This window comes from Haliotis rubra, unplaced genomic scaffold (assembly GCF_003918875.1).
Source record: "Haliotis rubra isolate DU_JTF1 unplaced genomic scaffold, ASM391887v1 Scf193, whole genome shotgun sequence".
Taxonomy (NCBI): Eukaryota; Metazoa; Mollusca; class Gastropoda; order Lepetellida; family Haliotidae; genus Haliotis; species Haliotis rubra.
Window position 1 is genome coordinate 815,980 of NW_025765925.1, and position 7,417 is coordinate 823,396.

Here is a 7,417-nt window from a genome sequence, read left to right on the forward strand (position 1 = left end):
TTACCCTGAGGTTTATCTAGTATCTACCTCCAGAGCTGTAAGGTCACTAGCTTGTGTCGCTAGGGGCATCACAAAAGGAACTGGATGCAGCTGTCATACTCACTTTACAGCACATGATTGAAGGAAAGCATATGGCAAAGGCTGACAAGGATTCTCTTAAACTGATGGAGTTCTTAATATTGTCCTGCTCTTATCTGCTTGAACATGACATAGTTGCAAAACTTGCAAGGAGAGTGAAATTTCTTACATCTCAAAATGGATCAACATATTTCAAAGCATGCCAGCTGTTTGACCCCACATCATCACTTTTGACACAGCTATTCCAAGAGGAGGACAAATTCCCCCACTCAAGACATGTCAGAACCAGTCAGCTGAAGGCAGGCCTAACACTGTTGGGGTTACGAGGGGAAGAAGATGTGACATCTGCAGAACTTTTGATAACGGCAAACCTCATTCAGAGTTTGAATACTTCCAGTAAACAGACTGCATTGTCCAAAGCAAGAGCTCTTGTTACATTTCTCACTCATCATGTAAAGAACTATGACCAGGATTCTCTATCTGAATTACAGGGAATTCAGTGCATCCCATGTATTTCACAGAAGCCAGATTTCTATCCAAGTCTACTTCAGTTTCAAGGGGAAATTATGATGCTTGGAACATCAAACAATACCTGCAGTTCTAAATATGTACATGTAGTAGGATCAGTCACAAGTGTAGCTGAAGAAATGGCAGAGGCAGTGGAAATACTATTTGGATTGAATGTTCCTCCTTCAGTTATTGCTGTCATTAAACATTTACAGAATCTCTCAGCATCATACCATTGTGTAGGACATCACTTGTACATGACCATGTTGCACAATGTCTACAAGCATTTGTCATCAGAGAGGTTGAGCATGGAACACATTCAAGCACTGAGTGGATTCCCCTCAGTATGGGTAGACATAGATGAAGGGTTTAAGCATCCTTCAGCAGTATTCATAGATCAGAAGATTGTAGGCATTGATTTAAAACCTTACCTATTTGCTCTTCCATCCATGCTTCATCAATGGCGCAGTTTGATGCTGGCATTTGGATGTAACCAGGAACTTACACCACAGTTACTGACAGGGGTTCTCCAAAACATCAAATCAAAACATGACTCATACAGTGAAGGTGACTTCAGAGAAGATATTTCCACCATACAATTGGAAGTTCAGAAAGATTTACCCATTGTTCTACAAATTGTCAACAGTTTGTCAAAAGAACAAGTAATGCTTGAAAATCTCCTTCTTCCTATCCATCAAATGGACAAATCACGCCTGACTCTATTGTGTGTCAATGAGTGTACATACAGTGACTGGCTGAATGAGGAGACTGAGTCAGAGGATGGTGAGTGTAATGTTCACTATCTTCATCAGTCTATTTCCAAAACAACTGCACAAATGCTTGGAGTCAATATTTCAGATGATAGAGACTATGATTATCATCAGTCAGAATCATTGCCAACACGACTGAGTTCTATACTGACTGCATATGTTGATGGATTGTCTATTCCAAAGGAAATGATTCAAAATGCAGATGATGCTGGAGCAACAGAAGTATGTTTTCTTTATGACGAGAGGCAAAATTGGGATGCAAGAACTTCTCTTATCAAAAGGAAATGGCTTCATTACAAGGACCTGCACTCTGGTCTTTTAACAATGGTACATTTAAGGAGACAGATTTTAAGAATTTCATAAAGTTAGGTGGTGCCACAAAAGATGCAGATACTTCCACAATAGGGAAATATGGGTTAGGGTTTAGCTCCGTGTTCAATCTTACAGATGTTCCAAGTTTCATCAGTGGAAATACTATGGTGATTTTGGACCCACATGGCTCATACTTAGGAAAACAAGGGTTGAGAGCAAATGTGAAAAGTGCCAGAAACAAAGCTACAATGAGAAATCAATTGAAACCATTCCAGGGTGTGTTTGGTTGTGACTTCAATAGGGAAGTAATCTGCAATGGCACTTTATTCCGGTTGCCACTTAGGACAGAAGAGCAGGCTAGTGCAAGTGACATCAGTAGTACTTGTTACAGTAGGAAGGAGGTAAACGCTCTGTTCAAAAAGTTTGTTGGTGCCTGTGGAAACCTCCTTCTGTTTACACAGAATGTGAAATCTTTAAAGATTTTTATTTGTGCCCTCCGAAGGAGATCCTCAGTCCCCACAGCTATTAGTGGAGGTCGTAAAGCATGTTAAAATACCACCTACTACTCTACCGAAAGGTGACAAAATAAAGAGTGAGAGTATTTTGGTTCATGCATCTAAGGAGTGGCAGAGACTAGCACAGCAAAATGATAGTTTATCAATAGCTGAAAGGGTTGACGTTGAGGTAGGTCTTTCCAACAACATAAAAGAGTTTGAGCTGAAATGCAGTGTGGGGCGAGGATCAGTGGAATGGGTTATTGTATGGAACACAGGAGGGAAGGAGTCCTACAAGTTTGCATCATCTGGAGTACTGAAGCATCTGCTCCCACTGGCTGCAGTTGCAATACCAGTGACAGATCTGAGCATGTGTCCCAGTGGGTTCTACAAGGAGGGACATCTGTTCACTTTCCTTCCACTACCAATACAAACTCCATTTCCATTTCATATCAATGCAACATTTGCACTCACCAAAGACAGAAGAGAGCTACTTAGAAAAACAGAGGATGACAAGTTCATGTATGGAGTTGAATGGAACAACATATTACTTCGGGATGTTGTGACCAGAGCATTAGTTGCTGCATTAAAATATGTAGACTTACACTCAGTATCAACAGCACAGTATTACCAGCTGTGGCCTTGCAGCCCAGAACAAACTGACTATCTTGGTAAAGGTTTCTATAGAATGATTGTTGATGAGAAACAGGAGATGTTTGTAGAAGAAAGAACAAAAGAAAGATGGCCTCTCAAAACCATCAGGTATTTGGATAAGGTCATAAGAAACCATCCAAACATTGGAGACATTTCTTTCAAAGCTGTGGAGAAGTTTTGGAATTGTGAAAGTGAAGTTGTTGTGGACATCCCAAGCATTGTACTGGACTGCCTCTTCAAACAGACAGGCTGTGGCAAGGATCGCTGTGTGACAGTAGAAAACTTCTTCTGTCGTGTCTTTTTCCCAAATTTTGATGATGAATATTGGGAAACAAGAGATAGGGACTCCCTGACTGTCTTTGCAATAAAGTGCAATAACACTGCAATTCATCAGCAAGTAGAGGCTAAGAAATGTATCCGGACATCTCATAGCGGCACATTGAAAAGACCGAAGGATTGCATTGATCCATTTGGAGTATGTGCTGAGCTGTTCTCAGCCGAAGATGACAAGTTTCCAGACAAATGTTTTTGGCCAGTTATTGATGGTCTTTGTCGAGCTGGAATGCTACAAGACAATTTGCCCTGGAATATATGTGTTGAAAGGGCAAGTACAGTCTCTGAACTATACTTCACAGATTATGAAGGGGCAATTCAAAGGTGTAAGAATATATTACAGTATCTGGGACGCCACATCAATCCATCAAATGCATGTCTCAAATCATGTCCACAAGTTGTTTTCAAAAAACTTCGAAATATCAAGTTTCTGCCAGTGCTTCTATGTCCCGAGAGCTGGAAGTTTGTTTGGAAGGCGAATGAAACAGATTGTGCTCTGTCAGCCCCTAATGAAACATTTCGAGAGGACACAAGTAATTTGGTTGGATGTACTCAACTTATTTTAGATGAAACTCAACTGCGCTCAGACATATCTGACAAGAAAATGACTGATGTTCTTCACTTACTTGGTGTGAAGAGCAGAGATGACATTACAGTCAAAAGTGTTACCTTACAACTGCTTTCTATTTCGGAGGCTTTACAAGACAGTGGGCTAGATCTAGAAATGCCTGACTGTGAACTCAACAAAATATGTACAGAAATTTACAGTCACATGAACACATTGTATCAAAATAGTTCCAGTGAAGATAAGAAGAAGTTCAAAAGATATGTGTCAGAGCACTTGCATGGAATACAGACAATCTTGGTAGGGAACAAACTGGTGAAACCCAAACAGGTAGTTCTCCACAAGCAAAGAAGTAGGAATCCAGGCATGTATACACTGGACCAAAGTTTTGAGGAATATTTGCAACTATTTGAACTATTTGAATTATGGAACAATACCAAAGTTTTGGGATGTTGTTTTGCAGTGATGTGTCTTGTTTTGGTCTTTGCACTTTATTTTGGTTTATAAATACCATTATGCAATATTGTAATGTGATATCTATAGACTTCTGTTACACCTCATTACGCTGAGTTTTCTTGTCAGTCTGGTTGATTGTAGAGTTTCAATGTTGTACACTCTCAGAGACTATACACCATCATATACTGTGGTACATTATAGAGCTCAGTCCAGGGAACACTGGCCCTAGATCCGCTCACCAGGAGCACTCCTAAGATTTCTGCTTGTGTTTATGAACCTATCACCATGCGGCTTTATCTTTGCTTGTATCATCCAAGAATTGGTAATCCTGCTGCTCTGTATTAACACTGTTAGAATCTTGGAGAAAACCTACAATGACAGACACATTGAGGTCAAGATTGCAGTGGTGCTCCATTGTGGAGGAAATGATTTTGTTGAAATACTACCCATGACAAACTGCTTAAAACATTCACTTGGTAAGATTAAGAGAGCAAGACTAAGCTGGAAAGTTTCACTTGAATGTAAGAACAAGGAGAAAGTCTAAAGACAAATATTTGTGGTGAGATGCAATTGCCAAACCCACGGAATTGGTTACCCCTTGCTTCAGATGTGGTGACACTTGCTGTTCCAGATTAAATACCTCAAATCTGTTGCCCGGCTGCATAAAGTAGACTTGAATAAACTTTCTGTCCAAACATTGCTTCAGACAAACAGCAACTGGAGAACTTGAGTACCATTTTGGACCAGAATCTCACATGACTGCTAGGCAGTTCAATGCTGCTGGAGAAAATGCAAACATGTGGAAAATGAATGCAACTCCATAGAAAGTTTGAAGGAAAAAGAGGCAGTTCACTTCACCCCCTGTTTAAACATTAAACATAAGTCTGTTGAACCTGATCTATAAATGTGAACATCCATATCTTCTCACATCATGAAAACCTATATAAGAAAGCTGTGGCCATGACTGTGTTCATTAAAGATGTGTGCAGGAGGAGGGACATCAGTACAGGAACACCTGATGTACGTTTTATGGACACTATACTTACATCGGTATGGGTAATACATACAATATGTGTGTCTATGTATGCTTGGGAACTGTATCCATGTGAAGCAAAGAAATGTGCAGGATTCACATGCACATTGAATTATTATTGCATTGCTACCCCAATATATTTATGTGTATATCCTAAGAAATGTGATGTTACAAATAGAAGATGTATCAAAATTAGGGTAGATTTATTTGTTGTATGTTCTATGATGATTATATGAAATGTGTAAATCCAACTATTTACTGACATTTATTTAAGTGAGTTGGTAGTTTTAAGCTTGAAAAATGTCCATAGATTTCATTAAATATTTGAGTAATTTCAATAGATTTTTATGACAATATTTTGATGCACTAAATTTAGCATTTGAATATCATGTATGAATAGTTCATATGCTGATAAATGTTTTGTGTCAAAATTGCAGATATTATATTTCTTAGATGAAATAGAGAGGTGGACTGGTGTTTATTCTCCAAAAACTATATAATTTTGAAAGAAATACCAGAGTGAAAATTGAAGAAGAGCCCCTGCAATATGAGATATTTTGATTCAGATTCAGGGATTTACTCTTTTCCAAACAAGCTCTGCCTTGTTGAACAGCAGGGGGAATCCCCATCAAGTGTCATCCGTGATCACAGTGTCCTTATGCTTACCCTTGCAAATACATGTGTGTAAATGTGTACGTACAATTACGTACGTCAGTATACAGCAATTACGTGTAATGAAGTTCACTTAATAATGTACTCAAAACAGCAGCATCTCTTTTCAAGAAATTGAACACAATAATCAATTTCTAGACCCTTCTTGTCATCAATGTTTTGAAAAACTTTAAAGGATTAACCAATAATACACTGATTGATTAATTGCTGTTATCTTGCACAGTTGATTTATCAAAAGTTTTTATATGTAGTTTGACTAAAGCAGACAGGAATACACACACATCTTGGCACCTGTGTAAAGGCAACACTTTGTTCAAGGGGTTTGCTGATAAATGATTGATTGTTCACTGTTGTGTAACTATAGAACCATAGATATCATGAACCAGAGACCATATACATGTCACATGTGCTGTCGCAGCAGACCAGTGAGACATGACATTCATATTAAACAGCTAAAACAAAGTCAGTTAGATATGAACACGGGTTGAAACGTTTTATATTATTTTAAATATTATTGTTACAAAGACACATGACATTGAACGAATTTCTTTGTACAGCATCTGATGTATGGGATGTTGTTCCTGTGTTCCTCAAACATGGTAACTGCCTGATATTATACTTATAACTTTGGGGCTAGATTTCTCTTCTGTCGCCAATGGCTGAGGGGATGGTGTAAATCCAACTAGGGTCCATGCAGGTAGCAAAAGTAATGTAAGTCCCCATGGTCCCTGGTATGGTGATCTACCTTCAGTTATTGGCGATTTATAGCCCATTTTTATACTGTATTGTTTTTCCCCTATAGTTAAAACGTTTTAGATTTAATTACTAGTTTTACATACATATCTGTGATATTCAAGTTATTTTACTGTCCTTCGTCGGCATGTTTTTTATAATATACATATATTTCATTTCAATATCAAATATTCTCATCACGATATGGCTGAAATATTGCCGATGTGACGTTAAATATTAACTCACTCACTCACTTATAACTTTGGTTGTAATTATGACTTTGGTTTCATTCATTTGCTGTATCAGGAATGCATGTCACCACAGTGGTTACTGCTCAGACTGTTCCATATGTACAGATTATCCAGCAATAGCAACCAGCCCTTCCAAAGTACTATTATTTTATTAGATATATTTAGTAAAAGCTGCAACTAAAATAACTTAATATTGGGATATGCAATTTCTAATAAAATAACATTTTCACTTTCACTTAGTATTGTCTCAAACATTGTTATCTGTTAACGGTAAGGTAAATTGATAATTTTGGCCTAATATTGTGTTCAAGGCACAGAAAGTTTGTTCACTAAAGGTTCGTTCTTCTTTCAGTCAATTGATTACTTCTACATCTAGTATTGTAAGAAATATCAGGAAGAAAAGGATAAAGAAAAATAAAATATTTCATGGTTGCTTTGTTGATTGTATAATATTGAAAACATTAAATTCTTCTGCCACATACAATTACACATGTATATATAGATAAGTCATATGGCCTTCGGTCTCTCTGATGACTAAGGACAGCTCAGAGGTCCAGAGC

At 38.0% G+C, this 7,417-nt stretch overlaps 1 pseudogene; it reads left to right on the forward strand.

Annotated features, from left to right (window-relative positions):
- Positions 1-6,016, forward strand: part of LOC124274688 — a 28,357-nt pseudogene extending 22,341 nt beyond the window's left edge.
- Positions 6,017-7,417: the final 1,401 nt, after the last annotated feature.